The sequence below is a fragment of the Cicer arietinum genome, chromosome 3 (genome assembly GCF_000331145.2).
Source record: "Cicer arietinum cultivar CDC Frontier isolate Library 1 chromosome 3, Cicar.CDCFrontier_v2.0, whole genome shotgun sequence".
In the NCBI taxonomy this organism is placed as follows: domain Eukaryota; kingdom Viridiplantae; phylum Streptophyta; class Magnoliopsida; order Fabales; family Fabaceae; genus Cicer; species Cicer arietinum.
In genome coordinates this window covers 21,857,773-21,866,831 of record NC_021162.2, presented here as the reverse complement: position 1 = coordinate 21,866,831, position 9,059 = coordinate 21,857,773, and the positions used below count along the sequence as shown (strand labels likewise).

The 9,059-nt window shown below is 24.1% G+C and overlaps 1 protein-coding gene across 1 annotated transcript in view; it reads right to left on the bottom strand.

Moving 5' to 3' along the window:
- The window catches only part of LOC101489584 (uncharacterized), an 11,208-nt gene extending 10,857 nt beyond the window's left edge, over positions 1–351 (bottom strand). The window contains exon 1 of the mRNA XM_027332730.2: positions 199–351. The gene's annotated coding sequence lies outside the window, so the exon portion shown is untranslated. The remainder of the gene's footprint in view (positions 1–198) is intronic.
- Positions 352–9,059: the final 8,708 nt, after the last annotated feature.

The window sequence follows — 9,059 nt, the reverse complement described above, 5'->3', positions numbered from 1 at the left end:
AGAAGTGAGAAGAAGCATAGTTTGAGAGAAAAGAGCAGTTGAGTTTTTGTTTTGGGTTTTAGTTTCGGCTTTTTGCGTTTGAGTTTTTGGGACTGTGTTCTGCGGAAGCGTACAAATTTATATTCATTCATCGGAGACAAACAACGAAACGCAATTAAAACTGGTTTTCTTTTTTATAATACCGGAATTACCCCTTACCTGGATTATTAAGGAATAAAGGTTCAAAGGAAACGCCTCGTTTAACAGCCGTTTTAATGTAATAGTGAGGGGTTTTAAGGTAATTTGGCTTTGATATATGTCAGCATTGTTCTTTGCAAACCTTTGCACACAATGAGGTTTTTTCTCCAGATTCTTGAATTCTATTTGTGAGACAAAAGTTTCTTGATAAGTTATTGACCCTTCACCTCTTTTTTTAAAGAGACCTATTTATCCTTTTATATAATATAATAACAAACTTAAAAATTTAACACCCTTCAATATATACAAAACTAATATTTCAACTCACACATTTGACACAATATATTGTTTACTGTATGATGAGTAGGATTATTTTTCAACTCTTTTACAATTGAGATATTTTTGTGACACATATAAGTTTATATTGGTAATCACTTTAAATATTTTATTAATTACTAAAATATAAATTATTATTCATTTATTTAATATATATTTCATTAATTACTCTAACGAACTACAATTTAATAGTTAAAGAAATAATCAAAGTGGTTAATAACACATATATATTTATTTTATAAAAATATTGTTAATTTTTTTAAAGTTTTCTTTTGCAAAAAAAATGTTTTTTTTTATTAAAAAAAGTTACACAACAAAAAATAAATTACATTGTATATAATGTATCTATATCAAAAGTTGTGTTTCAGTAACACAAATTTAATATATATTTACACCAAAATGAATTGACTACAATATAAAATATTGAATAAATATTAAGTTATCAAATTCTATAATTTAATCTAGTGGTAAAATGATAAATATTACTGTATTTTATTGATAATAAGACTAACAATACAAATAAAGACACAAAATTTAATAGTAAAAACTATTATTCATTGAATGGTTAAAATAAGTATTTTAAATATATCTTTTTAAATAAAAAATATATCTTTTTAAATTTAAAAATAAACATAAAAAAGTAAAAACTAGCTAATATTGGGAATCGATGATCGTGTAAGGAATTGGTTGGATTCTTCTTTTTTTTTTTAATAAGGAAAGTGGTTTAGATTTTAATAAACAAAAATTATCAAATAGTTAAAATAGGTACTTAAAATATATGTTTTTAAAATGATTTTTTTAAATGATATTTTAAATAAATAATATATAACATGACACTTTTTTTTATGGGAAGAAATAGAATTAGATACTCTGAAATTTACGCTATTCAAAATTTACTATAATCACACTTTTATGCATCAATAATATTCATGTGCACGTGCATAATTACACATCTATGTTGGAGTTACTCTATTTAATTATTTTTTATAGGTATTAAATTTATTAATCCAACTATCAAATAATAGTTTTTATTGGATATATTAAATAAGTAAATCTTTATAAAATTTTAATAGTATTTAATATTTTATCAAGTAAGTCAATTTAATGTATGGTATATTTTTTAAAATACAAGTAGAATATTGACTATAAGATTTTATATTTACATGTATCCAACTTTTGTAACTTTATATGCAAAGATTTGTTAATGTAATATAAAAACATTGAACATAACAATTAGATTGATAAAATCTGTACTTGTGACCTTCAAGTTTTAAATTTTGACGATTTGAATCCCTTATTTGAAAATTGCAACTTTAATCCCTTAAGTTCAACCTTTTTACAAATAGTTGATCCTTTTTTATTTTAACTCAGTCAACGCTGACATTATATTTTTATTTATGATTATGTGGAATATACAATTCAAAATTTTTAATTTCTTTTTCAAAATTGCCGACTCATTTAGTTTTTATATTTTTAACAAATTGTCAACTCTATTTTTTTAATATTGTCACTTCAAGATTTCTATTTTGTTGGCAATTTAAAAAAAAAATTAAGGGTTAAATATAACTTTTTCCTTCATCTTTTATTTATTTTGGTCCTTTACTTTTTTATTTAATTTATTTTGGTCGTATATATTTTACTTAATAATCATTTTAGTCATTTATCTTCGTAAAATTATACAAATTTGTAATTGTATTATGAATTAAAATGAATATTACATAAAAAATAAGGGATGAATAGGAATAAAAATAAACAAAGGATCAAAAGGAATTATTAAAAAAAAAAAAAAAAGATAAATAACTAAAATGAATATTACGTAAAAAATAAAGAATCAAAATTAAATTTTAGACAAATTTAAAAAAAAAATGAGGTGACAATATTAAAAAAAATGAATTGGCTATGATAAATAAATAAATAAATGAGCTTGCAATTTATTTTAAAATATAAATAAATGAGGTATATTCAACATAATATACAAAAATAAGGTAATGTCAGTGTTGACTAAGTCAAGATTAAGGAGGCCAATCATTTACAAACGAGGCTAAAATTACAATTTAAAATTACAGTTTTCAATCTAGAGAGCCAAAATCCCATACTGTAAAACTTGATTCTAACATAGATTATAATTAAATATAATAAATGCATTCATAATGAAATATAATGAATGCTTTCATAATTAAATATAATCAATGCATTCTTACATAATTACGTAGACTATATATTAATTTTTTTTGTTACATTCATGGATAATAATAATTAATAAAATAACAAAATTAGATTCTCTGGAAAAAAAAATAAAAAAAAAACAACATAAGCATTAGGGATGGTAATGGGTAGGGTACAATAGTACCCGTCCCAAGATCCGTGATTTAAAAAAATATCTATACACGTGTCCTCTTGGGTGTCAATTTTAATACTTGTACTCTTGCCCTTTAGGTACTTAAGTGTTTGTACTCATACCCATTACCCATGCTTTAACTAAAATAGATCGATAAATAAATGATATTGTTGTGAATAAATAAATAGATCAAATATTTTAAATTGAACATAAAGTATTATAAACCAAAATATTTTCTAACTCAAAACATTTCAACTGAACACTCGTTGCAATATACATTAAAATATCCATAATAATACTTTATGAAGTTGCAAGTCTTACGATAATATTATTCGAGATCTGTAAAAATAATTGATAGGAAGTTGCAAGTATAATTATAAAGTCACGATTAATATGACATAACTTTTAGATAAAGTCACAATTATTTACATATTCATCATAATCAAATTCTTAAAAAGTTTGCAAATGTTTATCTTTCAATTATAAATATTGTAGTGGTCCAATGATATTCATAGATGTTAAAATATAAAAGAAAACAATTAATTAAATTAAACACTAATATAATAAATAAATAATATATTTATATAAGTGCGGGTGCGGGGATGGGTACTACAGTACTCGTACCCGCACCCACACCCACTTAATTTTGTGGATAATTATATGTTCCCATGCTTATACCCATTATGCGGTTTTTATCCTATCTATTGTGGGTTTTTTTGCCGATACCCATTGGGTCTGAGTCTAATTGTCATCCCTAATAAGTATATATAATTTTTGTTTATTAATAGATATAAATAGATATAGGTAACTTTAGTAAATTTTTATTTTACATATTCAATATTCTAAAAAAGTTAATATACTATATTTAATAAGGAGGGGATGAAGATTTTAAAGGCGAATCTTAATTTTTTAGATTTTATATTTGTAATATTGTGAAAAACATTTTTAATTTTTATTATATTGTTGAAAATTCTTAATTTTTGTATGCAAGTTGTTAAACATGTAAACATGTATTAAACATTAGTACATAATATGATTAAAAAAATTTTTAAAAGATACACAATAGTTAGTTTAAAATTAGGGACCTAAAATGAAAAATATTAACGGACTAAAATTAGATGACATTTTTTGTAAGGACTAAAAGCAATTGAGATTTTATAGGAACTAAAAACTTATTTAACTCTATACTTTATATGTGAGAATTGCAGAAAAAGCATTAAAAACTATTTAACATAATGATGTTTCTATGATAAACAAAATAGTGAGATTTAATAGGGATTATGTGATGTTTTTTCTATTTGGTAGAACAACAATCTAACTCTTTGATGTTTTTATAATTTGCTAAATTTTTTTGGGCTTAAATCTATCAATTTTATAGGGTATATGTGTGATATAAATTTTTAATACTATTTGATATTTAGTTTAATTAAACGTATAATATACTTTTTAAAACACAAGTAAAACATTGACTATAAGATTTTATAGCTACACATATTCATTTTTTGTAATTTTTGATATGCATGGTCGTTAAAGTAATATAAAATATTGAACATATGAATTCATATAATTTAATGTCTATAAAGAGTTATTAAATTTAAATGTTTATATATATATATATATATATATATAATTAAGATAGATAAAATGAAATTATTATTGAGAATAATAAAATTAATGGTTATTTTACAATTCTATTTTTAGTAAAGATTCATTTTACTTCCTAAAATAAATTGCGAGTCCTAATTTAGTCTCTAAGAAAAATAAAGATAATTTTTAGTCTTTGAGAAAATAAATCAAGATAATTTAATTCCTATCTTTTTTACATTTTATTTGGTTAATGAATAAAATAAAATAAAGTGAAAAGAAGATAAAAAAAAAATAGAAAATAAGTTGATTATTTAATAGTTTGGTATACGATAAAATGAAGAGAAATTATGATAGAAGAAAATATGTGTATTTATAAAATAAAATAAATGTCCTTAAGAAAAAATTAGTAGTAATATAAAAAAAAAATTCATTACAATCAATAAAATGATATAAAATATAAAAAGAAAAATAAAGAGAATATATATATATATATATAATTAAATAAACTTATTAATTAATCTCTAAATTATTAAAGACCATTGCTTTTTCAATAATCTATAAAAAAAGTCCCTTAAATATTTTAATGAAAATAAAATTAAAAATAATTATAGTATCCATTCAATGAAAAAACAAACGTTAATGGATTAGCTACCCAATTAGGATAATTGTTATGTTTTCTTTTACTATTAATTCAATTAAAATCTGTTCAGCGTTCTGTGAAAATTTTCAATTCTTACTAGATGATACTCTAAAATAATTTTATATTATCGGTGCACACAAATTAAACTCTAAGAGAAAATAAAAAAAAATGTGTGTATTGATAAAATGACATAAATGTCTTTATGTCAAAATTAGATATGATTAAAAGAAAATTAACGAAAACAATTAGAAAATTAATATATAATATTTTTTGTTTATTAAATTGAAGTATTTCTTTTGTTGTTATGGAATTTATTTTATATATTTATTCTCTTTTATATTTTATTATTTTTTATTGATTGTAATGAAATATTTATTTTTATTCTATCTAATTTTTTAAAGGACATTTTTGTTATTTTATAAATACACATACTTTTTTATCCCAATTTATTTTTATTTTCTCTTATACCAAACTACTAATTAATCAACTTATTTTCTACTCATTTTCTCTTCTTTCTTTTGTTTTCCTCATCTTTTCTTTATTAATCATCCAAAGTGTAAAGAAGGTAAGAACTAAATTATTTCGTTTTAAGTTTCTCATGGACTACAAATTACCTTTATTTTTTAAGGGGCAAAATTGGATCTTACTATTTTTCTCACAAATGAAAATGAGTTTTCACCCTTTCGTTTTTTAGATTAAAAGGTCAAACTCTTACACTTAATTGGACATTTTGTAGATATATAAAAGTATATATAATATCTCAATTTTAATAAGAATATTATGCATTGAAATTTGTGTAAGAAAATATATGTAACAATCCGCTTAATTAAAATCCATTAAAATAAGGACTTTAGAAATGTTAACATATTAATTTAGGACTAAGAAATTTTAGTTAAAATAGGAGTGGACAAAAGAGATAATATAGAAAATAACTAAAGGATAATAAGGAGAATTTCCCTCCATTTTCCCTCTTAATATAACTTCTCAGAAAAGTCTGGAGAACATTTTCCTCATTTTCCTTCCTTCTCATTTCAGAAATAGGGAGGAACACCCCCAAACCCGTACTATTCATCATATCTACAAATTCTCCATTTTTTCTTCTTTTTCCAAATCTCCAACAACATCAATTTATTTAACCCCACCAGACCTGCTCAGCAACCTTACATGCGGGATTCAACCTCTTCAACTTCGAGAATTGAGTAAGATCGGTGAAGTAAAAAAGGAACAAACCAACAAAAGGGGATTTCGAGTTGAAACAGCTGACACAACTTGAAGAGGAAAACTAGAACTATTGGGACAACTCTTTCTTCAATTAATGAAAACTTTGAAAGCTGTGAGTTTTGTTAAGTTAACTCCTTTTAGCATAGGTTCTGAGAATTTATTCATTGTAATTCTTTACTTTTTGTCAGAAACTGTTTTGGGGGGTCACAGATTAGAAGAACTTAGAGCGTGAGGAAAATATAATTTTTAGCATATATGTGTTTTGAAACTACATCCAAATGATTTTAAAATGTCATGCATATTTTTTGTTTGATCTTTGTATGATTTTTGCGCTAGAAATTTAAGAACTCTCAAGATTTTGAGTAAAAAATTGTAGTTTAATGTGCGAATCTTGTCAATGAAGGCAAATGTGTGTACTTTGAACGCTCTTTCACCTATGCCTCAATAGTTTTTCCTTTGGGTGTCATTCTGTAACTTTGGGGTTTTTGCCTCTAGTTGTTGTTTCAAAAACCAAAATATTTTTATCTCTGATAATTCTTTGCTACTTTGTTGCCTCTGATACCTAACTCATGATTTTGGATATTCTATCTTCGATGATTAACTTACGTTTTTGCGCATATTGCCTTTGATGCTATTTCTCAACTTTGAGTATTTTTGCATCTCGTTTCTCCTTTTGTTTTTGCCTATGTTAGTTGTCTTATGGTTTCTTGTATTCTGCCTCTGGTAAATTACTTCTTTTTTGCCTCTGGTAAAATGCATTTATTTTTCCTCTAATAATATTCTTCTACTTTGTTTATAATTTTTCTTCTTCTATTTTGCTTTTGATTTTCTCCTTCCATTTTGCCTCTATTGTTTCGTTTCTTTCTTTCTTCTGATTATAGTTTGCCTCTGGTCATGCTACCTCTGATCCATGTTCGTTTGATCATGTTGCCTCTAGTCCAAATTCCTCTAATCATGTTGTTTATGATCCACGTATCTTGTGATCATGTTGTCTATAATCCATGTATCCTCTAATCATGTTACTTTGATCCATGTATCATCTGAATTTGTCTCTGATCACGCATCCTTTGACTCCTCCTCTGGTCACGTATCCTCTGACTTTGGTCATGCTTCCCCAGACCTGTTACTCCACAAGGAGTTGCCTCTGGTTAGAAGTCTTGCCTCTGACTATGTTTGCCTCTAGTTCTAGCTCATAATCATGGAATTAGTATTTAATTCCCACTTGATTATCAATATATTGCTAAGTTTTTTTTAACTTTTATAGATGAACAATACATTGCATACATAACATTACAAGGAATGACTTACATAATATCACAAATCATGCATGGTCTTACTCACAATGGGACATTCAGGTTGTTCCAGACATGGAATAACATGTAAAGAAGAACAATCAAGACGCTGGTTGCAGTTTGGTCAGACCACCTTTATCAATCAGGTCTCAGTTATCTTGGTGACCCACATTAAGATATATGGGCAACTTTTCCTCATTACAAGAAAAAGATTTGAGGTCATGCATATATTTTTTTTATAGTTTTTAAGAAAGAAATAATGTTTTAAGTTAAACTTTTATGATAATTGAAGTTGAGAGCTTTAGCATAATGTTTTCATGTTTTATGTATATTTATGAAAGAAATATTTTAAAACTACCCCTACTTTTTTTCTAGAGCTCATTGAAATTTTATCTCACCCATTTTATTTTTTATACATCAGCCGCTGAATCTACAAACCATGTTTTGAATTTAGTGCCTTATTTTTATTTGATGTAACATGATGTTTTAGAGAACACATTTATAATTCCAGCGTTGCCGCTTTAATTTAATTAAATAGTTCATTAGATTGAGTTGTAAACTATGTTGTTTAAATATAGTTACAAGTTACTTTAATTATGCTTATTATTGACCTGCAATATTTGTTTTTGTTTTATTGAGGTGTATGGATTCAATTGTCAAATTTTAGGTAATTAGTAATGTGTCTTACAATATATATCACAATAAATTAAATTAATTTATTATTTTTATTATAAGAAATTGCAGTAATTTAAGTTAATTCATATGAAAATAAATATTACCATGGTATTTCTCTTTAAATTATACTTTAACTGTGAAGGTCAATTTTCCAAAAAAAAAAAAAACAACTGTGAAGGTCAAATTCAATTTTTTTACATATTTAAGTGTATAGGTTTCTCATATTGTGTACTTTTTTTATAGGCTGAAATTGTTCAGATTGAATTATTCACTTATTAATGACATTATATGATTTTAAATTTTAAACCATTGTAATACAATTATTCATGGAAAATGGTGCAGTCAAATATTAAATGTTTAAATATATATTTATTTTTGTTTTTGATTTTTATTATTTTGTTTTAATTTCTAAAAAAAATTGATAAGCACCATTTTCAATAAAAACCAATTTTGAAGAGACTAAAACAAAAGAAAAAAGATCAAAAGCAAAAAATATTATTTGTAAGAGCCAAACTCAAATAAAAAAAAATAAAGGGACCAAAAATATATTTAAATTAATATAAAAAATTAGATAAAGACAACTAAAAAATGGGTGTATCTTATGTGTTAGGTCATTATTTCTTAAGGGACAAAGATCAAATATGGAACACTTATAAAATGACTACAAGTATTACCGTTGTTAATTTTAATTTATTCTTCTAAATTTTTAATTAAAACTTTAATATGAATAGTTGTATGAAATTTTATTTACTTAATTAATAATTATTTAAAAAATTCTATAAAATAAGTTTGT